The sequence below is a fragment of the Varroa destructor genome, unplaced genomic scaffold, assembly GCF_002443255.2.
Source record: "Varroa destructor unplaced genomic scaffold, Vdes_3.0 BEIS01000007.1, whole genome shotgun sequence".
NCBI lineage: Eukaryota > Metazoa > Arthropoda > Arachnida > Mesostigmata > Varroidae > Varroa > Varroa destructor.
In genome coordinates this window covers 36371683-36398967 of record NW_019211460.1, presented here as the reverse complement: position 1 = coordinate 36398967, position 27285 = coordinate 36371683, and the positions used below count along the sequence as shown (strand labels likewise).

The window sequence follows — 27285 nt, the reverse complement described above, 5'->3', positions numbered from 1 at the left end:
GCGAGGTGTATAAGAATATAGAAGAATTGCGGAGATAATCAATAAGCAGGAACAGATGGCCCGCCGGGCACTTCTCTTGATTAGGTTTAGCTTTTTAGAGTTTCTATGAAACAGATTAACCGCAGATTGGGAGCATTTTCTGGAATAAAAGGAAATCGATTACTGGAAGCTTAAGTTTTTTTCGTTTTAAGAAAAAGGAGCTCAAGGTTATCGGAGCCTACGAAGTCACATAATATTCGTGGCAAAATTTTTGAACAAATCGCGAACAATTGAAGTTTAGAAAAGCCAAAACGCTGCTCAATTTAATATTACATGGATTTGTCCTTGCAAATATTTTATCCCAAATAAAGTCTGATCTTTAATACAGTGCCAACGATATCGCACCGGAAATACCCGTACATATGTAACAGACCTTTCGAGAACGCAGCTACAACTCGAATCATTGCTTCGCCGAGTATGGGGTACTTTTCGAAAGCAGAAACCTCTTATACTATAAACAAATAACCACATTATCTAGAAAGGTTCGAAGTATTGAAAAAAAAATATCTAAGAAGGACATTCGTCGACCAAGTTCATGTAGGTTGTTCACGCAGGGCGGACTGCTTATCGAGTTCCCAAAATTTTAATACCTGACCTAAAAGGTATATATATTGTTAGCCCTCTATATTGTTAAACAGACAATGTGAATACGCGTCCATGCATTTCTCAACAGTACGGGCTCAGGAATTAAGTAAATTTGCCGGAAAGTATCTCCGCAGCTTCACGACTGCACCTCAACATAGCTGTGGATATTTACGCATTGAAGTGACAAGGACCCTGACTGGTTAAGTAGCAAATTACTTCTTCATAGGATTATCGCAATCCTGAAAAGTTGAACAAAAAGGATCCTTGAGGATACTCCGTACGTACAGGTCTCGGGTGTCCTTCCAAAAGCTTTTCGTCTAATTCGGCCTCAAGGTCTGTTTAAACCTAATGTACTGGAAACTTTACTAGGGTTTCGGTCTTATCTTATGTATGCTGTTGATGATAGAGACTAGTGCTTAACACAGGCTGTACATATATATATATATATATATATCCATGCAACTCTACGAGACACTGATCGTTGTTTTTTGTGGGTTTTGAAGGTGACATCCTGAACATTGGCTTTCTGGCCTGTTTCAGAGATACAGTCAGGGCGGGCCGGCAAAACATACAATAAACGAATGCATCTCGTTCATTTCTACGAAAATAGATAACGATATCCAAATCGTCTTACAATATTTAGGGAAATGTATCATGGAAAGCTTACAATGGTCAATAGCAACCTCGTCTACTACAATTATTTTTGAATGACTGAATTCATGTCCCAGTGCCTCGTGTAATACTACGGCTCTGTTATTATAGCTAATTATAATTGTAGCTTATGTTATACGATGGATAGCGCTTTCCGCCCTACCTCTACCGGCAGCTTCGGCCAGATACGGTCCGCATTTGCGCATTGCGGCAGCAATGGTCGCCTAATAGTGGAAGGTTTCTTCTGCTCGTGACTCGTAAAGCCGATATCACAATAGTCTGCTGATAACAGAACGGATACATGAACCTGTCGACTATAAGAAGCTATTTTTCATGATGCCCTACCTCAGAGCTACTGCTCTGAGTCTACGCAGTGCCGGAACCGATCGTGTGTTCACATTTTCCCATGGTTCCCGAGCGTTGCCTCTATAGAGAACGCTTATTAAAACTACTTACAGTGATAGTTATTATTAGTTAGGCATAAGTTACAAACGCTGACAATAAGGATGACCTTTGTGGATCAAACGGTCCGCTGACGCTGCCTGTATCGATACGTTCTGCGCGTGGCAATTTAACAGCAACAGTATTTTATAGTCAAACTGTCAATGTATGGTCACACATTGAGACCGTCTATGACAGACCCTGTTGAATAAAGGTCTTGCTATAACTAACAAGCATTATGAAAACATTTAGGTATCCCAGCAGGTAGCACGAGCTATCCGTTGAACGTTTTGCTTGACGAAGAAAAGTGGTCTTCAACACGCGGCTCTCTTTCGATCGTCGCATATAATGTCAGGTAGATGGCTCTAGTATCTGTATTCGTTGTTTATCTTGCGAACTGAAGAGTTGAAACACAGAAGAATAGCGAGTATGCACACAAACACATCTCCGACACACGTAACTGTAGCACAGAAATCAGAGATGTTACAATCATTGTCATTTTACGTTCTTATGTCCGTCTGTGTGAGTGTGTGTATGTGTGTGCAGGCCGTCTCGTCTTTTCCCCCTCTTTCCGACAGTGTCTATATGTCCACCTGAACGATATGTGATGCATTTCTAGAATATTCATATCTCTCTGTGATCCTACCTTTTCGATACATCGTCAGCCCTTTCCCAATTCCGTCTCGTTTTTTCTCAACTGTCGTCATCATGATCATCATCATCATCACTACTGCTCATCATTTCAATGGCAGCAGCTGGCTGGCGGCTATTGGCTTTGCTGATGTTGCAGCTCTCCAGCAACATTTCGATTTGCTGCATCTGTCTCCACGTAACGCGCAATAACAGTTATCGTAAAAGTGAGCCAAAATACCCCATAGACACACAGAGGCGCATCATCGACATACGTCATAGAGCCAAACAGTAATGTGATGACAATGGCGCTTCGTTTCATCGTTGTTATTGTTGTTGTTGTTGTTGTTGTGTTGCCTTGCGGAGTTGCGGGTAGGACAAAAGTGTGGGTCGACAGAAAAGTCGACCCCACTCGCAATGGAAAGGGATTGCTCGGTTACTCGCTTGTGCCGTCGCTGGCGGAGCGTCGGCAGGCCGCGAGAACAACGATGGCAGAAGATATAGCAGAGACGCTAATATAAGGAGTGAACCATTCTTGCCCCTGTTGCTACTCCACTTCTAACGAAGCGGCCTTACGGCGCACATTGACGAACGGTAGCAGCCATGACCGTTCGAAAACAACACTAACCGGCGCATTAAGAAACATCAACTCCACGTCTTTCTGCCACTTCTGGACTCGTTTCTTTCAAACAAAAATATTGTTCTTAGGGCTTCATTGCTACCACATGATACCTTCTATTATGAACAGGAAATTCTCCAAGTGAGGTTTTTCAGCGTTACAAAATCTGTAACCGCACGCATTATCTATAGTATGCATTTATTTGCATAATTTTCATCAAGAATATGGTTAGAGCATCTCTGTTCGTCCGAAGTAAATAATTTTTTTTAAAAAATCACTGCAAGTTAACTCACTTCGGGGTCGTCGATGTATTATGACGCATAGCTTGTGCCGCAGATTTGGCTGTCTACTCACGGCTCGAACCGATGCCCATCGGTTATGCCAAAATAAATACAAACCAGTTATCTAACTATATAATAATAGAAGCATATACCCGCACGCCAGTACCTACGCTTTGAACGACGACAACAACAACAACAACAACAACAAATATTACCCCACCATCATAATATATATTATGAAAAGAGAGCAAGAATGCGAGAGCAAAAACGACAACAAATTGGGGTGGGATAGAAATGAATGAAACAGGTCCTTTTTCTCCAGGTTGTTCGACCTTTCCCGACCCTTTTTCCACCGGCGACAACAGTAGCATTGCCTTTTTTCTCGTTATAATTGTGTGCTGCGCTTGGCGACTAGTCGCCTGACGCTTCAAGGAAGCCTTACGGATCTCGAATTGTTCAAGAAGCTAGAAGACAGCTTCAAAAAGATGTCCAGATTTTGGCAGCGACCGTGGCCGCATCACTCTTAGCCGCAGGAAGGGCAGATCAGTATCTAAGAAAACTACGTGGACGGATAACGAGTCTTCATGAAATACATTTCTCTAACAACGCTTGCTGTTTGCGGTAATATTGTGGGGGCTTTTCTGTTTGCAGTGGGCCATAACGCATATATATATCGGCATATAGCGGCAGGCCCTAATGATGGCGTCGTTGTAGTTACCGGTTTACCTTGATGATGATGATGACAAAAATATAATTTCACTAGTTCATTGTACCTCGCTTTACCGATCGCCTTAGGCGGTTTCTGCTATCTATCTCTTTTTAGGTTTATATGTCGGAAACGTACTACCGGCTCGTTATGAGTAGTTACTTTGCGTTGCGTTTACTGTTGTTGTTCCCAGTGTCTATAAAGCTTTTTCTTTTATTTTAATAAAAATCCCCTAAAACGCGCTATAGTTCCTTCAAGGACGATGATAATCTTCTAAAGCATTTCGTAGCCCAAATTTTGTTCTGCCTGTGTCCCATGCCTTCTTTACCATTGTTCTTTTTTGTGTAGTCATGCTTACATTTTCTATTTCTAGGAAAATGTAGAATACGAGCTGTGATCCGCTCTAAACGACCTGGGCCGCTTCTATTGCAGGCGAAAGCATTATTTATTGGGAATTCAAACTCAGTATATTCCCCCAGTCATCGCTGCAGATGTAAATATTATATACAATACAGTAGTACAAGCAGAGGATACCTTATACGCAAAAAATTGCCATCTCAATTACTGTTGGGATTTAGGGAACTCTGAAAAACGACTGCACGTTTAAGGAAATTTTTCGTACGATGTGCCCCTGCCTTTTGACTAGGACGACCCGCCTGCCGGCTGTATTCAATCGTGTAGATTTGGGTCAGTGGTGTCGCAATTTCGGCTTCGGCCTGAGTAGTTAGCCTAAAAAGTTGTCATATCTGATGGGCTGCTTACAAGAAAGTAAGACATAAAGATGGCTTAGATTGGACCTCAGAAAACACAACGGGACGAGACAGACAGACAGACAGACAGACAGGGCTGTCAAAGCATTTTGTGCGTATACAAGAATGAATCAACTTGAGTGGAAATGAAGAATGTCGCATAGGTTCCCTTCTCCGTATCTTCACCGGATGCCACCTACTTGAGTTCGAAGGCAAATTTACCTGCCTAAATTTGACTAATTTCTTCCCTCCTGTTTGTTCGCATGGTTCCGTTATTTTGTCCTATTATCCAATAACCTTCCTTATGTAATAATAATAATAATTCCGCAACAGTAATTTAGTTATCTCTCTTCTATTGCTCAATGACCCTGATTTAGATATCCTATTATCATTTTCTAGTCTGCTTATTCCTATTGTAAGGATCGCTTTTATATATAAATCATCCCGTGCTCCATTATCATTGTGCTGGTGTTGATCACTCGTTACGCCCTTGCAATTACTCCGTTATCTGGATTTCCGTATAATTATTGTGCTCCAGAAGCGGACCTAGCAAGCGATATGAAAGAAGCGATAGTGGCAGAAGTCAAATATTTTCCAATGTTTTCTTGCCCTGTTTCTTGTTATTTTCACTATAGTATTTTCCCGAGCTTTTGAGCCGATCCGAAAATCACAAAGGTCATTAGAGCCTATATATATACGATTTAAATAATAAACGCTGTTAGTTTGGTCGCGGTTAGGGTATAAATACCCAAGCCAGCGTGATATCAGTGTACGGTTGAGAGCGCTGCCGTCTTACGTTGGTGGCAGCGATGAAGCCAACGTCTGACCAGGAAATTTAAAGACTAGTTAACTTTTTGAGGATTAGCCCGGGAACGGAAATGCTGCCGATCAGAACGCTTGTAAGCTAGGTCACTGCGAGATATAGGCCACTCTCGATAGCAATGTCAGGTCGTCGCCCAAGTGGTCACCGGCGTGAACCAAAGGGTAAAAGAGGGCACGGCTTCGAGAAACTAGTGCCGGCGGCAAACAAGAAAATCAGATACGTGTTATACGGGGAGTAAATGGCTATATACCGTACGAGGTCGGCAGATTAGAACCTCATGATGAAAATACGTGGGGAGCAAAAAATAGACGAAAGTGCTACAGCGCCTGGACTTTTTGAGGATTGTGGTGAAGACACGCAGCTGCTAGAGAAAAAATCAGCCGAGAAAGGCGCGGGGCCACTGACGGACTTAGTTGCCAACGGCATAGTAATACTGAAGGCGTAGTATAAATCGTGACGATGATCCAATGTTCGAGTATTCCAGTCGACGCTGTAAAGAATAAACCGTTTCTGGATTGGTAGCGGTTTCAACATAAACGCCTTAGTTGTTAGTCGATATATTATCAGTATCCGATGCATGAGAACCGACAACAAGTGTAAATAAGTGAAGGAAGGAAATCGACGTAGCTCTACAGAAGGGCTACAGCGCACGGGTTCCATTTTTTCTTGAAATGCGAGGATACTGCGAATGAATTACTGAATTCGTAAAGCTTGTTAAACTGTGTCCTATGTATAATTTTTAAAGCTTTTTTTTGCAGAGCGAAACATCTCTGTTTTATTTAAGTATATATATAAATTGGCTACGTTTTCGTTTATGTGCATCTTAGCGTTTAAGTCAAAGATGTACCATGCCAAAAAGACTTCTAATGAAATCTTTGTACGCTGTTAATCATTTATCTCACATATTCTTGAAGCCTTCGACAAACTGTTCAGGCACAAAGACGAGCACAGAGAGATTTAAGAAACTGCAAAAGCCTAAAACCAATGCCTACTACTTTGCTGTACAGATTTCGAAGGCGTGTAATCCATTTCTTTCAAAAATGTAATACTGCTCAGGTACTGTGCGAAATACAAGCAAAACTTCAATAGCAAATTAAGTAGCTTCTGATGGCCATCGTATTACATTACAACCACGTTCACTCATATGTAAGTCAAAAATCTCTTGATGATGTAAAAATCCTGTAGACGGCGCGAGAATCTTGCTTGCACATCCGCCGAAATAGCAGGGGATGCCCAAATTATCAAACGAGCATTGCAACTGTAGTTGGAACAGCCTAATATTATTCCTATAATTCTTATTAGTTAGAGGTTTTAGCAACTGGTAAAAATTTTAGTTTTTTTGGTGCTTAAAAATTCTAGGCTGGACCGCGTCCATTATCTGGGAAGCTACTTGCGTTAGCCGAAGAGCAGACATGTGTACAAGTTACGATTTTTAGCACCGAATATATTTGTTTGACCGGTTTTCTGATCTAGTCGAGTTTTCGTAGCTTGGCCGTAAAAAACGCACCGGTATACAGCTTTAAGGGGGTGATTTATGTCAATGCAGTTCTTTTTGTCATCACCAATTAGATTGTTGACTCCTTGTGGACGCAACACCAATTGATATTGGTTCGATTTAAAAAGTTAGTACCACATAGCTGATTTAAAACAGCTATAGATGCTAGAGGAACGATAGCTAAAACAGGCACTACGAACCGGCGCCGTAAAAGTGAATACACAAGATGTTTGTGGCAATAGTTTATGTTTGATCGTCGCACAAAGGTTTGATCTTTTAATAATATTCTATAAAGGTAAAGAACTTTTAGCTATAGACTAAAGAATGGTCTTCTTTACTTACTTCTTAAATATCAATGTATAAAAAGAAGGACATCCATCGTTTTCTTAGACAACGGGCTTATTATTAGTTTTGTGAAAAGGTAGGTGCCAATACCGGATGCTGTTTCGCTCTTGAGAGACAATATAGGACCTTGCCGATAATGGAATGGAGCCACTTTCTGAACTGAGTTCGGCAATTTTGGCTTCAGTATGTCTGGTGTTAGCGCTTCATACTACTTCTTCGCCAGTGCCATCCTAATTTTTAGCTCTTCTGAAGAAATTGTTAAATATCATCGTGCTTTTCTGTATTTCTGAATGCTTCGTTGTGGACAGACTCAAATATCTAGAGATTTGCTGACCGGCAAATTGCAAAATCGATAGCAGCATCTTTTGGTAAACTTAAAATTAAATCCGAACCGCTTCCCACAGAGTTAGCGAATCTTCTGAGGAACCAATCTTGAAAATTTTCTGCCAAAAATAGATGCAAACTGCGCTGAACCTTCGCAGGAGCCTACAAGCCTTGTTGCGTCGAAGCTTAGATGCCCACTACTGCTGAACATTCGTTTCAAATTCAGTCAACTCTCATCCAGCACTACTATTACAGGCGATTACTTCAAGCTATTTATCAATAATATAGTTTTCTGTGCTTGCAGCAATTAGCGTTCGTTTAATATCTGCGGAATTAATTAAAATATATTATAATTAATAAACCTAATTAAGAATAATTAATTTAGCTTGCAAAGTGGGATGCGTTGGCACAGTAAGGAGTTAAACTTCTGTTTCGCAGACAAAAAATGATTTCAGACGAAGCCTATGGAGAGATGTTTTCCGGCAGATTTGCTGCAACCAAATAACAAATCTATTGTTTTGCTATGTTCCCGTTTTCGTTGACAATGTCGATTTGTTAAGACCCATAACTATAGCATCGTAGCGTTCGTACATGCCTAAAATATAAGCGCCAAATGTCTGTATTCCGTTTCGTCTCTACTATTCTGTACTTGCAAAAAGGCGGAACCAGCGGGCTCTGACGTGATAAACGCAGAAGCGCTTGCGGTTAGGCGTACGGTACACAACAGTTAGCAACAAGTTTCGCTTTTTTTTGTAAAAACCTAGTTGTGATGCTCCGCAATGTTTGTCCACAATGACGTCCAAAATACGGGCTGGACGTTTCGTTGATAGGAGTAACGCCAGTCGCCTTAACGTTTGATCAAAACGTTAACAAAAAAATTCGAAAAAGCATGTCCATTCGCAGACAGAATGATGCCACGAAAACTACGAACCGGAAGAACGAGTTACAACACCGCTGCGGTATAGAACAATACGCATGCCTATCTAACGACTTTGTGCTCAAAGCTCGGCCTATAAGCTGTGGAGCTACCCTATGGGGCTGTATGAACGACAATGTGTTTTAAACAGCACCAAAAATACCCCAAGACGTGAAAAAACTATTCGTATGAAAGTGATAGCACGAGTTATCGGCGAAGGTGATGCCGAACTATGTGGGGTCGTGAGTCAAAATTACGCGCAGTGGCTGAAGTTTCGTAGGCGATCCCTGCGAGGATAATTGGCTAATGCAAATTAAACCCCCTGAGCTGAGCCAACATAAAAACGAATACCCTCAGGACAGTTCGCGTTCGTCCTTGATCCCAGGGGCATTCAAATGGAAAACTAACCCAAACAACGCTGAGTACTGCGCTTGCTCAAGGGCTACTGCAAATATCATAATGCATAACAGTTTAACTTTTGGGTCGGAAACGTTCAGATTGACATCTTCAGAAATGAAATAGGGCACCGCTGAAGTTAAGCGGTAAAAGCAAACGCTGTGGCTGAATAAATCGACGTTGCTCCATTAGGTTATATTTAGGCTTTAACACGCTAAACGAAGGCCATTACTAATCATCACAAAAATGACTAACCAGGGCTTTTTTCGTGTGTTCATGGTGCAGCCTACTCAGTTTAGAAGCCGACATCTTTGGTCTGTATTAGACGTACCGTCTTCTGTGTGATCGTTGCGGGTCTTTGTCGACAATCCATTGCAACTTGGTCGATTAATTCGGTTTGCTCTATTGTTTTGTTGCCTTCGTAGTAAAACCGTAGCAATCAAGCTGATACAGCAAACTCTGCCTTACGGTGAAAGCGACCTTCGTTCGTGGGGATGATTCTGTTGCTAAAGTCGGCCAGCTAGGTACGATCTGGCCAGTCATAATGGTCCTGCATCTCGAATAGGAGTTAAACAGTAGGAAATTGCCGAGAGGTATACGAGGTGAAGGTAACGCAATAACGAAAACGAATCTGGTAATAATTTAGTAAGCCAATTCAGCCGATTTTCAATCAAGTAACACAGATGAACTGCAGCACTAACTGTTACAGCACATGGCGGCCATGATGACAAAAACCAGAGTCAGCGCTCGGCAAATGGGCCTACACTCTCAAAGTTCACTCGATCGGTTTGTTTGATATCCTCGTCAACTTTCATTACTGTTCATATATACTTCATACACATCGTATTCAAGTAGAAACTTTATGGAAGTTTGAAAAGATATTGTCAAACGGTGACTCATGTGGCAAGAATTAAAAATCTCGCCACTTGAACCCCCAAAATCTCTTACAAATGCTCATTCTCTACTCGTAATAACAATTGGGTCTAGCTTTGGCTCCATAAGGTTATCTGCTACGGTCAGGTGTGAGTTCAGTACAAAGAATAATCTCTTTCAGTAAAAAGATAATAAACGTTGTACAGAGTTAGCGCAGTTTCTATATAAAGCTCGCGTGATTTTTGACGATTCCCAGTCAACTTAGTCGGGAGTGATACGCTTAACCTTTTTGATAATGCCTGGGCTAAACGTACGAGGATATGCTCAGCGTCCCTTTTCCAGATTTAAGGATTATAAAATAAGACTACAACAAATACAATTTGTCACACATATATAAATGCACGCATGATCTTCCTGAGAGTTTTCATGGCCTGGACAAGTCTACAGATCATCCGGACTCACTGTAATTATTCTAAGGGCATTTTCTGTTATACGTATAATCCATATTCGTTCCCTTCGGTAGGTTATTGAGAGGCGGCATGTGAATGGGTTGATTAAGATCTTTCGGCGGGAAAAACAGTTTTTGTTTTTCGCGCCACAACATTAACTATCGTTCCTCCTCATCATCATCATCATATTTAGTTGCCTTCACTCACCTGTCATTTCGATGGTGTTGCTTCACAGAAAGTTGTTCACGGTTCGGTCGGCATACATGACGTAGAGGCCATGAAAATGTTACCAAAATCTACTCCGTATTATGACTATAACGATAGTCATGGAACGCCTAAACCATTCGTTGGAGGTGAAAACACTAGCGTAAATTGCCGATAGAAATCGGATGACAGGAAGGTACCCAACCAGTTGGTGTGAAGTTCGGCAAGTGGCTTCCCGTCACAGAGTGTGTCTCAGTGAACGGTGCAAATGTGTGTTTTTTGTTGGTGTGATTGTGATGAAAGTGATCGCTTGAAGACAAGGACTGCTGATGGGACACAGCGATAAGTGACTGCTCAAGGAGGATTAACGAGAAGGCATGTATTGGCATTAACTGATCTACGGATGAAATACTGTAAAATAATGAAGAATGCACATACAAAATCCGGAATGCTGTCCACAGATGAGATTTGAAAAATAGGCGACAAACGTTTATTTACTAAATAATTAAGTAATCTCGAGCGAATTGGCTTAGAACTAGGACAGCGAACCGGCTACGTTTTACTGCACTGTAGTTGTTAGTATTTAGTTGAATCCAATATAAATAGATACATTTTTGCAAGGCTTTGTCTCCGCTTAACACCACTCACGCACACCGCCGTTACTATTTCATCTATGTAGAACCTCTACGGCAAGGCAATGAGCCAGCAGCAGTAAAGACCGACACGACAAAACTGGCCCATTTCGTGGCCCTTGTTCTGAATTCCGATTCTGCGTACCCCTCCGAGCAACTAAAACATAGAATTGCCTTCTATCGGTTCGACGGAAGACACCCGAACACCAAGTCAGAGAAAATGCCGACACAAGAAGAGGGATAGAGCAACCGAGAACGACACAAATCGTAAGCGTTTCAATCACACCTTCGTCTTGAGTCGGCCTGATCTGAGGCACTCACTTTGCCGCCTCCGGATTCCTCATTGGCTATTATTTCTCCCGTCAGCGAAGGTCGGTATCTAGACGCCTTGAGAAACGAATATCTCTTCGAAGCCGATGTCCCTGTATTTGTGTGAACAAGCAATGCCTGTCGCTGAGAACGAGTTTTACTTTGAGCAGTAGCTGTTCATGCTTATCTAAAACATGTAATAATAGTATCAATGACGAGCACGTGCTATGTTCGGTTACTGCTGATGAACACATGACCGCAGAACTTTTTAAAAATTCGACACGATCTATTTTACCTAATCACTATATGCATTTATCCTCTATTGGCGCATGTAATAATAGATTAAGCGCCATAGTGAGACAATTTATAGGAACTTGTACTATTTGTGTGACAATGATCAATGAAAAGTTAAACAAGACGAACAATTAAATGTTGGAAAAAAAAGTTGAGTACGGATTTATTTAGAATTAGATGATATTGTCGTAATTAAAGCTAAGCAACGAGACGTATTTATTTTCGAAATATTCTCTCACTCCCTCTCTCTCTCTCTCTCTCTATATATATATATATATATATATATATATATATATATATAAGTTAACGAACTAGTTCAACAAAGTAGAAAAGTTAGTTTGACAATATTTTTTTGGATCCCGAATGCGGCCATATTGCTACTGTGCCTCGTCCGAGGGCCTCAGCTGAGTAACGTACGAATCATACGATGTATGAGCGACCAAATGAATGATTTAAGCGAATATTGGCTAGAAAATGAATACAACGTCGAGCTTATGAGTAAACCGCGAGCTTTTCCTGTTGAAACTCGAGTGTGCCTTCGCTCTGGCTGACCTTTTTGAAGATGAAGACGAGGAACGCCTGACAATACTTTTGACGAAACACAGCCGGCAAACAATCTGTAAATTAGAAGATAAGATGAACTGTAGTTATATATATATATATATAGCTATTGATAGACATATTAACGCTATGGGATTTACTCAAAAATTGGCCACCTGGGTGCCCCATAAACTGAGTGAAAGAGGCGCAGCCACAATGATAGGTTTGTCATTAGTGACGGGAAATCGTGTCCCCATGTTGGTGTAAAGCGGAGAAAAGAATAGATGACACGATTAAGCTTAGATGTCCATCTCAAAAAACCTATGATTTGCGCATGGTAAACCTGGAGGAGTCTTATGCGTTACGAAACAGTTGAGGAAATCAAGACGGTTCACAAAAATCTGTATACAGCCCAGTTGTACTGAACGATTCTATCTAGCAGAAAAAAACAAAAAAACTAATAGACGAGGAAAAGCCGTGCTTCTCGATGACAATACCAGCTCCCTGCAAAAGCTTATTTGGCTGACAGCCTATTTTGTACTCATCATATTTCCCATCGCCTTCGGACTACTACCTTATCTGACCACTGACGAATGAACCAGTAGTTGTACGTATACATTTCACAGTGTAGAGGGCCATGTCAAACTGGAGTGAGTTTAATCACACATGTGGTGCTTGCAACTCGATGGAAACTCAGCGTTTTTCCTAACTGAAAAACTGCTCTTATTTATATTACAACATAGTATATTATGAGTACTAACGCTCACGAATCAAGTCAAGCATCATGATTCTTACTTCAGTGAATCTTGATCATCTTTTTTTACTTGTGTGTACTAACTAGATCGTTGGCCCGGTCGTAGAGATCAAATGAAACGAGCGTATTCAGTTTGCACTTCTTGGTTGCCACCTGGATTTCATCGGTGGTTATTACTTTAATATATTGACAGTAGCACTGAGTTCCCGCTTAGATCGGCTCCCATATATAGTTTTAAACGGTTGTTTCCGAACTTCAGATACCAAACTTCGAGGCAACATTGTCATGAAGAGCTTGCTCACCATTAAATGTTTCTAAAGGGTACTGAGTTTCTACTTCGGTACACACTTCCATTTGGTTGTCTACTTAAGGGCTTGGCTATAAAGCCACCTAAGATTAGACTGTCGAACACTTTAATTCGGAAACGTCACGAAAAAAAATCGCCAAATGTTGAATCCCTTCCATTAGTATATCCGAAGCCTGAACATATTTCAGACAGATAATATTTATACGTAATATTACGTATAAATACGTAACGTTACGTATTTATACGTAATATTTACTTAACGTTAGAAAACCGCAAGGAAACAAGCGACTATTTAGTGTGATCGATGTATTCAACAATCTCGAAAGATTAACTACTCTCATAATTTACTGAATAGAGTATAGAAGTTAAAAACGGCGAAAATCATAAGATAACTTCGTTAGTAAATTTTTTTTATGACTCATACTTGGGCCTTTTGAAATTAATTAGTTAGCTAGAATTCGTCTATTATAGTTATAATAGTTTTTCAATGTTGTGTCTTCACCGCGGACACATATTAGCTGCCTTCACTTTAGCGTCGGTCAGAGCACCTATAGTACTGGCTCTAGCTACTAACGCTAAAGGTCCTTCAGACGATGGAAGATGCATACTATTGTTTTTACACTAGCTTCATGTCGCTTACCACCAGCTTACCCCGCTAGAAAATGTCAAGCCTCCACAGAACATTAGCAATTATGATCCATCTTGCCGTAATGATTTTGTTAATAATATCTAAAGTGTTATTGTTTTTATCGTAATCTGAATTCTAAGCACATCGATGATATGTTGTGTACGGAGATAACAACATAAAATATAAATATTACTTTTTAGTGTTCTGGTAGTTTCGCTCATTGTCATTCGCGTGAGCCATAAGTACGATGAATACCGCGACCAGCAACTGCGAGAGAATTAAGATACAATCGCCAGGTATTCTGGGGATTTGAGGGGTTTTCGTGACCTTTACCGACAGCTTTGGAGCTCTGCAATTTCACGCCGAAACCAAACTATGATTGCGCGCACATGTCTTTTTTGCTGTTTCCCCGTGTTCGCATTCGATCGCCCGAGGTATCTATCTACCTAATACGCCCCCTAGACCCCCCTCGCCTATACTCATGTACTAACTTGTATGCACGTTTTAGATGAACTTAGGTCTTGACGGCGTCAGTCGCAACCCAGCTGACGTTCACACCTCTAGCCAAGTTTTTCTCCCGCGCAAGATAGCCTGCCTGTAAAGTGACCATTCGGCGGTCCGCATTGAAACAATCAGAAATCATACAGAATATGCATATTCGCCCATCGGCGTATCGACATACTCACCGGTAAGACGATTCCGTGGAGAGCACTTAGTCACTTAGACCCACGTTTATACAGGAGAGGTTCTGTTTCGTTCTATCTAACTTACCCAAGAATAGTTTTCAGAGGTATAGTACTAAGCAGTCTAAATAAGCAACAGATGGTTTCTTTTTGTTGGTATCTAACGACGGACACGAAATCGAGGAGGAGGTTGGTGCACATAGCACTTTGGGCTCGAGCCGGAGGACAATTCTAACCTATCCATGCACAGGACCTATCTCCCGTAAACGTGCACAACGTTCCTAAAAATACTATATAATGCTTAAAGGTACGTTCACTTTTTACGCGACTTTTTTGTTGCGTAAAATGCTAACTAAGTGCTGGTATGACTGCTCTAATGTCTCCTAAATGGAAAAAATTTTGAAAAATTTGAGCAAGCCATATTAGAACGCTTTGTTTTCTTTCAGAAAAATTTTCAAGAAGAATTTTGCTTTTCAAATTTCAAACAAGATAACTCCATATGGAACGGTATTGCACCAAGCGTATCCCGCTTCTAATAGCGAGCTTACGCATTTTTTTTTTAATTTAAGTAGAAAAAAACACTTACTTCATGGAGACTATGCGAACCTTAATTTATGCTTTCAAAAATAATATTTACTGAGAAGCGATTCATTGAAAAGATAAAAGCCAAAAAGGACTTCCCCAGCCAAAAGCCAAAAGCGTTCTGTATTTGTGCTATGATCTTCTATGTGATAGTCATTTGCAAAAACATAGAGATCTAAAAATATCATTGATTTGACCTAAAATTAATGCCGTGGTAACATGATTAATAAATAATTGTTGAAATTTAACTTAACTCGTTGTAAACTGTAGGACATCATAAAAGCAGACAGACCCGCATGGTCATATGCTACGGCTTCTTTTGTTACTGTTTGGTCAAACTAAGCTGGTCCATTAGTGTCCTATTTGGCCGAATAAAGACGCTGTGCCTGTCTCATCATCCGCTTGCGGCTGACCTAATTAATAGTTGGTGTTGCAGTCAACCTAATGCTATGTGGCAGTTATACCGATACAGTAGTTCGATTTCCCTTATTATACCCACATTACTCAGGGTGGCCTAACGGATAGGTAGTCTGCAAAAATTCTGCTTGTTAGTTTGAATTGAAGTTCTGGTGACTCCATCATCGCTTTGTTCAGAATTGATTTATTTAAATGAATTTTTCCTATTTGTTCCTTCTAATTTCTCGTTCCAGTTCTCTTGTAGCGATTAAACCTTTATCACGCTGTGTGTGCTCTCCTATTTGAGGTCATCATCGTGAGTTCGACCTCAAAACTGCGAGTATAAGCGCGAATAAATTGTACGTTCGATGGTTATGCAAAGTTAACCTTTGGACGTAATTTTGTCGTTGCTTTGTAGAGCTTTAAAGAATAAACAGAAGTGCCAAATAAATCGTTCACTAAGAGTCAAACTGGCCCAGCATATGCGTGTCTTTTTTTCGTGAAAACAACCCCCAAAAAAAATTTAAACATACATCCAATACTGAATAGATCCCCGTGACGAATTAGTGGTAATGTATTTGCCCACTTAATTCAGATAGCTATTACTGGAAGCAACAGTTGATACATTTTAACATGATAATCCGATAGGCTTTTGTCGAAGTTAGCAGTAAAAGCTTGTTTGAAGTGGTTTCAGCAATTATTTGCTGCGTCTATTATTCTTCCACGTTCTATTAAGGCTTCACCTTCTGCGCGGTCTACAGGACGTTTACATGACTATAAGCACTGAGTGATCTCTCCAGTATCCATGTATGATGTGATTTTTTTGCGTACATTACTTGCGGTCTCCTATCAATGCACCTATATAACGCATCCCGCGTACTTAATCTGTCTGTCCTTGGAGGCCTGATTTCTATGTATTAATATTTCAGTCATTGCTCCAAAAAGCCCCCCGCGTTGAAGGTAGCGCTGGGTAATAATTTAAGTTAACGGACTGCTCTGTGTTAGATAGAGTCATATATAGTGACCAATGAAATTCTCATAGTCTTCTTTCAACTGAGTATTTTCTAACGACTGTAAGCCCTTTCGACGGCTATCGAGGACTGACCGCTTTTCGACCTGGGGTTTGTTTGCACCATATACATCGTAGAACAGTTAGCACACATGGCTGGCAAGGTGATTTTATGCGCTTGCCTATGACCTAAGCACGACGTTGCACATGATTTTAGGTGGTCGCCTGGAATTAGGCAGGGATTCTGTTTGCATATTCATGCAAGCGTTGCATACAAAGTAGGTTTTAAGCCGCTGCTAGACTTGTTTCGTTTTTAGTGTTATGCCACTCCTTGGTATTTTGCCCCTTCTAGATTCCTCACTGGGAGGCAGTCGCGTTTGTTTTTGATGTCATCTTTGATCACCGAACATTTGGGTGGATTGGGATTTTTCCTCGTTTGCAAAAAATTTCTCTGTATAAACCCATGCTTGCGCATTGCGGACATTATAATGATTCGGTCGATTCATTGCCTTGTCTCAAATACCCCGCTACTTTTTTTCCTAAACTTAAGAAAGCACCCCTTGCAATTTTGCAGTGGACTGATAATCATATCCCCCCCCCCCCCTTCTCCTTTAACAGTTAATCGGTTACCGCACCACATGTACACAGCTAGTTAAAAAACGGGGACATTCAATTTTAAAGTTGTTCATATAAAAACAAACACACTTAAACTATGCTTTATATATTTTGTAGATGCAAAAACCTCTTTTGCTGAAGCTTGTACATTGCCCGAGTCTGAAACCTTACTACCCAATTTAAACTTCTCATTCGGCCGCTTTTCCATTTTAATCTTTCTACAAGTTAGACGGCTTTAACGTAACTTATTTCAGATTATACGAATAGTGCATAAAGAAATGGGTACTGGTCTCATTTAAGAGGCGAAGCCCTGGCAGCAGTTCACGCATTCGAACTGTTGCAATGTGCAATGCAAAGTGCCTTCAAAATACGATAATTATATAGACGATGACGATAAGTGCTGCCCAGGTTTATTAAAAAATTGTGCTATTTATAAAAAAGATACACTGTCTGTGAAAAAGAAGCCCAAAGGAGTTTGTGCTGTCGCTTCCATCCTGAAAGTCTCGTTGCAATAAATCAAATTGCAGAATGACGCGATTTTCAGAACGGTGGGGCAGATTTCAAACCCATCCAACGAAGGCCGATACGAAAACGTTAGAACTAGACGCGTTATATTTGTCTTTCACTTTTAACAAATGCATCCAACTGGGAAATATGAAAATGAGCTTCGTCAGATCCGTCCGTCCGTCCGTCCATCAGGACACTCGGATAACTCTAGCAGTAACTGCATAAGTAAGTGTAGCAAAGTTCGCTGCTAGTATCGTTGGGCGCCCGTTTGTCCGCCGGTGGGATAATTTGATCCGCTTTATTAATTTAGCTAATGGGAAACGGATGACGCTGACGACCTCTACGAGTCCCCATTGCCCCACTCTGCCAGCTCTTTCTCTGTGTCTCTCGCTTGTGCTGCTGTGCACGCTACATCTGTCCCACTTACTACGCTTTTCGCCTATCGCTTCTACGACCGCAATTTACAGACTCAGGTACCTACATATCTGTAGTGGCTGGCTGTGTTCGCTGTGGCCGTCACTACTAACACAGGGCGAGAGTAGTCTGACGAAGGAGGACGGGGGGCTTATACGTTGTTTCTTTTTTTGTTAAATTGATTAGCGTCGTTGTCTCAGCGACGGCAAAAAAATTGGATGCTAAAAACTCGTTCGTGAATTATTCACAACATACTTTTGGCGAAGAGTAAGCGAAGATGAGTAAGAGGAGACGCCTTGGTCCGTCGGCATAAGTTTAGATCTCGCTGGTACTGCTTTAATATTGTTGTTATTATCGTTAATATTATTAGTACATTTAGATGATGCCCATATATATATATATATCGATAGAGCACTGTCGGAAGGGAAGCAAACCGCCGCTGGTTGCTCTGTACCTACTGATCTTCTGACACTATCTGTGCATACATATATAGTGTACACTATATGCCGATGATGGGGTAAAACAGATTCACGCGAGCAGACATCACAAAGACGACTAGTAGCGCGCTATTGTCTCTACATTTGAGCTGACAGTCCTATTTTTATGTGCCGGCCTGCCCTGTTAAGCACCTGCCTTAAAAGGCTTATCTCACAGCTCTGCTGCTACTCATATCGGAGTTTTCAATAATGTATCAATCGACTTGATTGGATAGGTGTTATTATATGGTATTGTAAATCGTCTTGGTAAATGCCCCTCTCGCTATCTCTGATCAACAATATTTTCAACGTTGTTTCAATGAGAACAAATCGTGTCAAATACCGTCTGGAACAACCTGTTCAAGGTGTAGGCAATTCGTTAGTGAGGTACTATTGTATCATGCTTCATAGCAACTAGCTGGTAAAACAAAAATTGGCATATATATATGTATATATAACATTGTTTTACGGCTTCATATAAACACGGCATAGCGTAACGCAACAGTCTATAAACAACGACGAAGTTTATAATGTTAGCAAAGCTAATCATCGCTGATATCTAAAGCAATGTCCTTTGATTTCGCTATGAAGCAAATCTTTTGAATGGCCTTTTTAAGCGTAGCGCACCACCTTTTGCCAACGATGAGATTTGGACAAGCCTGGCTGCTGGTTCATCTTTATCGTAAGAAAAAACCCTGATACGTAAGAAAACTGATAAAAAAAGAAGATCTTTACATTTATTATTGCGGTTACGGTCCGCATGAACATGAACACGACTGAAATATCAGTGTCGAGTTAAAACGTTTGCCAGATATACTAAACCGCTGCTTTTTTCCAACGGAAGGAATTACGGCAAATTTTTATATTCAAGAAAACAAATAGGTTCTGTGGCTTGTAAAGAGCTATAAACATTTATATGATGCTGGAATCACCAGACCTAAGGCTACTCACATAACCTAGATTCTCAATGTGTGCAATATTATACTATATATAATTGTAGGTTTAACGCAGAACGTATTACTCAGTAGGGCCGCAAAGATTACTACTCGAATGGAGCAGACTTTTTGCCTGACGCCACGTCAGCGCCAATATCCTCACGGCGATGTCTGACAATAATAACATATTTAATAAAATAGGAAGGGCGAAACAGCGATTGAATTTTTATTTACAACAAACAAATCTAATCTTGACAGATTACCCCTCATTTGTTTGTTATTATAAGGTCACATGGTTCCTGTTGATCCGTGGATCTTGGCTGGCTGGCTGGCTGGCTGGCGCGAATTATATTATTCAAATATCCCCTGAATTCTGTTTATGTGAACGCCGATCTAACAGCGTTGTTTCGACGAACTCAAGTGGCGTTTATCCGCGACTGATAAATATAGTTTTACCGCGCTACTAAGAACTACCATTTTTACTATAATATTCATATAAGCATCTTAAGCGTATCGCTTTGGCCCGACCATAATTCCACCTATAAATGTCTCGCAGTTTTCACCAGCAGAGCAAAAAGGAAATAACGTCACCTCGCCGTACAACTTGGAAGAAATCATTTAACATACCAAAGAAGAGTTATACTTTAATATTGAAGCTCTCATTTCTCATCGATTAGGCAGATCATTGCAATGATAAACGAATCTGTCTCTAGCACACTTTTGTAATAGGGGCATCGTATATATGCCGATATCAAATACTCGATTCTTCCGTATGGATACGTTACAACTTCGTTAGTATAACAGCTGCAAAATGGAGAAATGATCTTGGTTCGCCTTGCATATTCACTACGTTTGTCAGTTATTTCAATGATAACATCTTTAAGGCTATACTACACTATACGAGTTGGAATCGTCACAAAAGGGGAGATACATAGCCGAGACCGCTATAGGGTACAGATATGTGTACAATACCGTCCAAAGGTGATTTAGTTAGCTAAGCTTGAACTTCGGAGTTAAGAACTGCACCTGCACAACCCGATAATGTGAGTATGAGCCATCATTTTGTTTTCAAAGGATACGCCCGGCGTCCCGTTAGCATTGGTCAAGAACGCAACTATTAGTAGTAGCACTCCAAACGAATATCAAGGGTACAGGTCAGCTTCTCCGAAGTGCGTCGCTGTCCATATTGTTCAGTTCTTACCCCAGGCGCCAAATCCCATTCGCTGTTAGAAGGATCTAGCTTGTAAATTGTATGACCCTATTCACTACGTTCTAAGTTCCGGATATAACTTGTTATAACCTAAATTTATATCGGGTATGTCGGTTTAGCGGAAAAGCAAACGCCAGCTCTAGTACGTTAAAGTAGAAAAGCTTAGTTGTTCTAACTTCGGAAGTTTTTCGAAGTGGTTTACCTAAATATGTTGAACAATTTTCAGATAAATGAAGTTTCAATTTATCGCTATCTCAGGCGCCAGTTCGTAGTTCTATCGCAACTCGTCTATTGTAAATTGAGCGTTCTGCGTACGTGAATCACGTTTGTCGAATAGAAAGAGTGCTTTGCTCCAACCGAAATTCTGCACAATAATTACAAAAGCAACTTAGTGTAGGCCCAGTATATTTCATGAAGCAGCTTCGAGTGTGCCCTAGTGCAGGAGAGGACTAGTACCTTGGTCGGTAGAGGACATAAGAGAGTGCGTAAAATATTAGTCAGAAGGGTAAGCGAGACGAATCGCCTCTTCGGCTTATCGAGTACGATGATCTTCTGTTGTTTGAGAGCTGCTTACGGGATTGTTCATCTAAAGGGCCAGTTGAGCGCGGAACGGGCTTGCCGCTCACTTAACGGACGACACGATAGAAACACCTATGAAAAGCTCCCAGCTCAATTCTTTGCAAAAGCCACATATTGAAGTGTTCTTATGGATAGCCGCGTGGCGTAGGGCGGCTGTCTCGACTGGCTGAACGCCTGCCGGCAAGTCAAAATATATACACACACACTCCTGACATATCATGGTAGTGCTAGTGGTAGTACTACATAACCGATACGACCGCACATGTGACACTAGTTCCTGACGCCCCCTGTAAAAAGGACATATCTTTGCCTTTTTGACTACATAGCCGATCATCAGTTGTTGCAATCCAACGACGACCGAGTCCCCTGCATTGAAGTTCGTCTTCAGGACCGGGAGAAACAGCTGCACGCTGCGAATCAGGGCTGCAAGGAGAGCGACATAGGACTGACGCAGTTAAGGGTGCCCTGTAACGATTTGACACGGTACGTCCGGCCATACATAAAGTGTACATTCAGAGTCTGCCCAGCTCGCACAGCCGCGCAACTCAACGACTATTATATAGATAGCGACTCCGATCTACACATCGCGCTCAAAACAAGATCCTCTTCAAACGTGCCTCACAATTTGTTTCTCAAGGATGTCGTCGAATCGCTTCATTGAAACGTTCTTCATTCCTCGTAATCGGTCAGGTACCTATTAATATATGAACAGAAGCTTACCTTACTTAATAATGAAAACTATGTATGTTCCTCTCCAATTTTAGCCAGCTACTCATGGATGCAAGCAACAATGCCACTGCCCAGGAGGCCAGCAATGGGTTCGCATTTACTAATTCTTTACTTGAGATAAACGCATATACTTCAAGAACCCGCATATTTCATGCACTGCGTATAGCAGCGGAGCTTTTATTCAGGCCGAATGATGACATTACAATACTGTTGCAATATCGATCGGTCATGTGTCAGACAGGACGCCAAAGTGACATAGGCAGGCGCTAATAACTATTGAACTACGCTCAGGTTTAAGCATATATGGCTTTGTTATGTTGTAAGATTCTAATATAATAAAAGCTTCATCTCACCGAATGTTGCACACTCTTGTAAAACAATAACTACGATCATTTCGCTGTATCTTTCACTGGACAGAGAAATCATAAAATGCATCGTGCTTAGGGTGCCATATAAGACATATACATTCGTCTTAATTTAAAGGCAGATAAGGCCTAAAATTTATAGGCGACCTTTCCTACAGAATGTAACAATACGAAGTAAGAAAAAAAGCTGTACGCCTAAGGCGGCGCGTACCTCAATGAAACCGCGACATACGCGTGTATGTAATATGCAGAGCCTGAAATTACTCAAGTGTAATAAGGGGGCCGAAACGAGCCATGTCTCCAGTGCCACGGTAGCTCTCGTCAAACCTAAATTACAGGCATAGCATAGGTCCTGACAGCACCCTACCACGTTTGCCTTGTCTGTAGTGCGTTATCCTCGTTCAAATGCACAAAGTAAAAACCTAAGCTCAGGTCACTTAATGACATAAGACGCAGACCCTTCTGTATTTATCTTTTCGATAACTATTATAGGACTGTTTATATCTTGTTGCATAACGATGGCATTAGAGATATTGTCATTCACGAATTCATAGGAAAATAACGTTTTGCGGTTAGCGACCGGAAACGACATTTGGTTGTTAGCAATTATGTAGGCCCGAAGCCCATGATGAGACCCTTGTAAATTGTTGTAGTGCTGTAAACCGGTGACAGGTTTGTCGCTTTGAGATATATTTAAAAAAAAAAGTGATAGAATGTTTGAAATTTGAGTTACAGTATAAAAGTGGTACGAGTTACAGTATAAAAGTGGTACAGAGCACTCAGCATAGCCATGTTCACCGCGACAAGTATATTTATGTCAAACGCTGGATTGTTTGGATTTTTTTTTTTCGTATATTTTTGCAAAGGTTACCTCTTGTTGTCTGAAGTTCATGGTGTTTCAAACACATTAATTTCTAACGTATACAAATCTAATAAAAAAGGTCGTCGTGTTTTACTTGACATGAGCTTGGTGAATATATAGCGATTGATTTACTGGCAGTGAATTTCTGCGTATCGGTTTGCCTCAACAACGGATCTGTCAGGGTTCCCAAATTCTTACATTGTATAATAAGATAACTAACCCAGTGCTAACTGCTATTGATGGAAAAGGTGAACACAATCAAGCAGGTCAATTCATTAAACTATCTAACAACGGCGGAATAGTGTGGACTGCTACAAAGGCTTTAACGTGTTTGGGGCACTCTGATATCTGTTTTATTAAGAAAACAAACATTTCATCCAATATCATTCGCTTTACGTCATAGGACTGCAACCTGCGGCAATGTCTTGGCGTTCCCTTAATTCTTTATCCACTGCGACAACGTAAATGGAAGATTATTAATAGAACTGACAGCCGTGCCTTATCGTGTACGCTGTTATATCGAGGGTTTCATTGCACGCGTGTGTGTGTCGGTTGTCAATAGGTGTTTGGTCGAAACAGCCCATTTTCATTATTCGGGATTCGGAAGATTTTATACCACTACGAAAAAAAGGATCCTCTTAGACACGATAATTTTTATTGTAGCTTCATTATATCCACAAACTTACAGTCACTTGAACACACGCCCAATTCTAAGACTCGACTAGCTGTCGATTTAGAACTCCTACTTTACAATTGGGCCTAGGTACCCCAGCCATCGCGGAAAACCTTATTTGAACGCTACTGATTAGTCGAGTAAAGAAAAAAAAACTGTGCTTTTAGGTAAACTAACATGTTTTCGTTGCTGTGTGGTTATGATATCGCAAAAATGTTAGCCAATTATTGCTTGTTAGTTAGCGATTGCTTGTAACAATAAATATTTGTTACAAACAAGCTCGCCTCTCAAGCAAGAAAGCACAAACCATGTTCCCTCATGTTCAAGAACTTACTCAACTTGCTAGAAATGCGCGATGCCATTGTTGTCGACAGGCCAACTTTGACCGTAATGCAAACAATTTTTACTAACATACTAAGTACGGCCTTCGACGAACCTACATCGGAAGCGTCAGCTATACTGCTACTCGCGAACTGCAGTACACCTCGAACAGTACACGGCCCCCAAATGTTCACACAAAAACTTTAAAGTTGTCATTATGATTACTTTGAGTCTCTTGCGTGTTTTATTATATTTCATAATCATAATGCATCCGTGTATTTTCCGCACCACTTCCGTGTCAGAAGTTATACAGAAGTTCGCAAATGCAACCCAATAGATCGATGTACAAGCATATTAGAAATAAAGTCGATGTTTCTCATTTTACTCATGATTGATCATGTGTGAGGGGTTGTCTCCACTGTGTTATGCATAAATGCTACCCAAATTAATGGACTTTATAGTCACTTTATTTCTTTCATCTTTTGTTGATATTGCAATCTATTTGCCCAGCAGAAAGAAAATCCTTGAATCTAAGGAAACTTAAACATACGAAATACAGATTTTGGTGCCGCCCCACCGGGACCTAGAGAGTACATAAACTAGCTTATTAGTTTTCCTTGTGTTAGAGCCACTAACCGACCTCAGCTGGATTTTTAAGCTAGATTTTTTGCCATTGCAGGTCTGGTGATAGCCATAAGTGCTGAAATAGGCTTAGGCTTTTTTTTTTTTGAAAATCCACGGCATTCCCGCGTAGAAAGACCTGGGGCCGGATTTAAGGTAGACTTCAATTTTTTCATGAAAGCCACGTTTTTTAGCCAGCGTTTGAGATGCATACGTGTTATTTTATAGAGACTCCTTAGCGGGTTATCTAAAATGACTTGATGATTCACAAAACGTGCACATCTTTTGAATTTTACATACAACTGTTTAACATTCTTGTTATAACTTATGAAGTTAATGTAGAACTGAGCCCTTTTGTAAAAAAAAGAATGCGTCATAGTGGCATGTTAAGTATTACCATTGTCCATATGTCTAAAAGTCTTGAGTTGTAACGCTAGCTAGCTAGCTAGCTAGCTGGCTGCTTCTTTTCCACTTGAGATAGAAAAACCTGTAATGAACATAAACGAGAGCTGAGAGAACACGGAAGTTAAACTTGGGCTTACGCTGCTGCTATCAATAATGCATAGTCCTGTAGCAAGTTACCTCTTATTCATTAGAATTAAGACAATGTTTAGTGGTCGAGTTCGATGGGTTTACTATATCAATGGGCAATATTACTTCGTTATAGACAAAATTCGGACACACGTCGACAGAGTGTAGCTCATCATTCTGAAGCTGATTTTCAAATTCAAACGGTAGCGGCAGAATTCAGAGTGCCACCGAATCCGCCCGCGTGAAATTTGGTGCGCTCGTTAACGAATGGCTGCGTACTATCAGCAATAGTTACCACCATCGTTGTACACTTCGTGTATATCTTTAATGACATCCCTTGGTTGAAGATAACGGAATCTTCGTGTTTTGTTGCATTATTATAGGTTTCAAAGCAAAAAATCGTAGCCCGTCTGAGAGAATTCTTGCATGCATATTGGCGCAAGCAGATTCCGATTCGTTAGCTAAAAAGTTCCTCCGTAGGTAACTCGCTGTTCTATAACACGGGGCCTATTACACAAGAGCCAGGAAGTGGTAAGCGGCTTAAAGGCCGTTTAGTGTGGGCTTAGAAGTGTAGGACTTATTCACTATTTTATCCTTTATTACTTATCTTTATTTGGATTATTATTGACTTTGCTGGACCTACCTGGGTTGTCTCTAAGAGCCTATGTGACACCACGGCAATTTTAACAAGATCTGCTTACAGTGTTGCCGCATTATTGATAATGTCGTAACGTGGTTGGACGCAGTTATTTTTCGGTGTTCCGCTAAAAATTAAAGAATTAATAGAAATAAAACTGGCGATATTTACTTTTTCTCGGTCCTCCAGATTGCTTGTATTGAACTTTTACCGCGACAGTTTCTTCGAGAAGAACGTTATCGACACAGGAGCGGCACCTAACGACGAGTTTAGTAAAATGTTTGCTTCCACAGGACAGATATTCTCCGATTCAAATCGTAGTGCCGTTCGAAAAGACCAATGCAGTCCCTCGGTAGGAACAACTTGTACGTAGACAGCATACATTGCTCATATAGGTACTAAATCGTAAAATTTCATTAGTACTATAGGTGCATTTTTTTCGTTAGATTAGCTTGTATTGAAGCTAACAGTCAGACCAGACAGAACCTTAAAATGACCTGCTAGGTTCTTTGGCCCTAAATTTTGTTACCCTTGCGGAAGGCCTGTCATATCAGATACTGAAAATTGTTCCGTGATGGCGTTTTACATCCTTTCAAACGAAGACTCACTCCTTAAGCATAATGATGACGACAAATAGCCTAAGGAAACACTACAAAGGACACCGTATCTAGCTAACTTCGCCTACTCTTCTCGGCAAATACAGGCCTAATCGTGAAAACGCATCTGGTCTTGGTTTAGTTCTCCCCAAATCTAATTCATCACAGTATTAGTTTCGGCAAGTGGTCTATCGAACAGCATATTTAATATATGACGGCGGCCAACAGGGCAGAGATAGAAACAGCAATAATTTTCTTTCAGATCATCTGATCGCCGTTCGGTTAGCGCATACAAGCTCAGGCGCTTATACAGACACACAAGCATTAAAGCACACGGAGATACGCGGTACTACACTTTTTTTTGGCAACATCACACTTACATCTTACACTTTTTCTTACGTGACGCGCAGATTCCCCCCTTACAAACACACATACACACACACACACACGCACACATACGTGAAGTGTTAGTCGCCGCCAGGTTGCATTCTGCACTTAGCCAACTGTTGTTGTTTCTGTCGTTGAGCCATGCGGAATGGGTAAATGTTATCTAG

At 40.8% G+C, this 27285-nt stretch overlaps 2 long non-coding RNA genes across 3 annotated transcripts in view; one reads left to right on the top strand and one right to left on the bottom strand.

The window, feature by feature from the left end:
- Positions 1-27285, top strand: part of LOC147754655 (uncharacterized) — a 108955-nt gene that overhangs the window by 64977 nt on the left and 16693 nt on the right. The window contains exon 3 of one of the 2 annotated variants that reach the window (XR_015316748.1): positions 10558-10572. The exons of the other annotated variant lie outside the window; for it this stretch is intronic. This is a non-coding gene — a long non-coding RNA (uncharacterized LOC147754655). Of the gene's footprint in view, positions 1-10557; positions 10573-27285 lie in introns of those variants that run through there. 2 annotated transcript variants of the gene reach the window in all.
- The window catches only part of LOC147754656 (uncharacterized), a 31197-nt gene continuing 16015 nt past the window's right edge, over positions 12104-27285 (bottom strand). The window contains exon 2 of the long non-coding RNA XR_015316751.1: positions 12104-12378. This is a non-coding gene — a long non-coding RNA (uncharacterized LOC147754656). The remainder of the gene's footprint in view (positions 12379-27285) is intronic.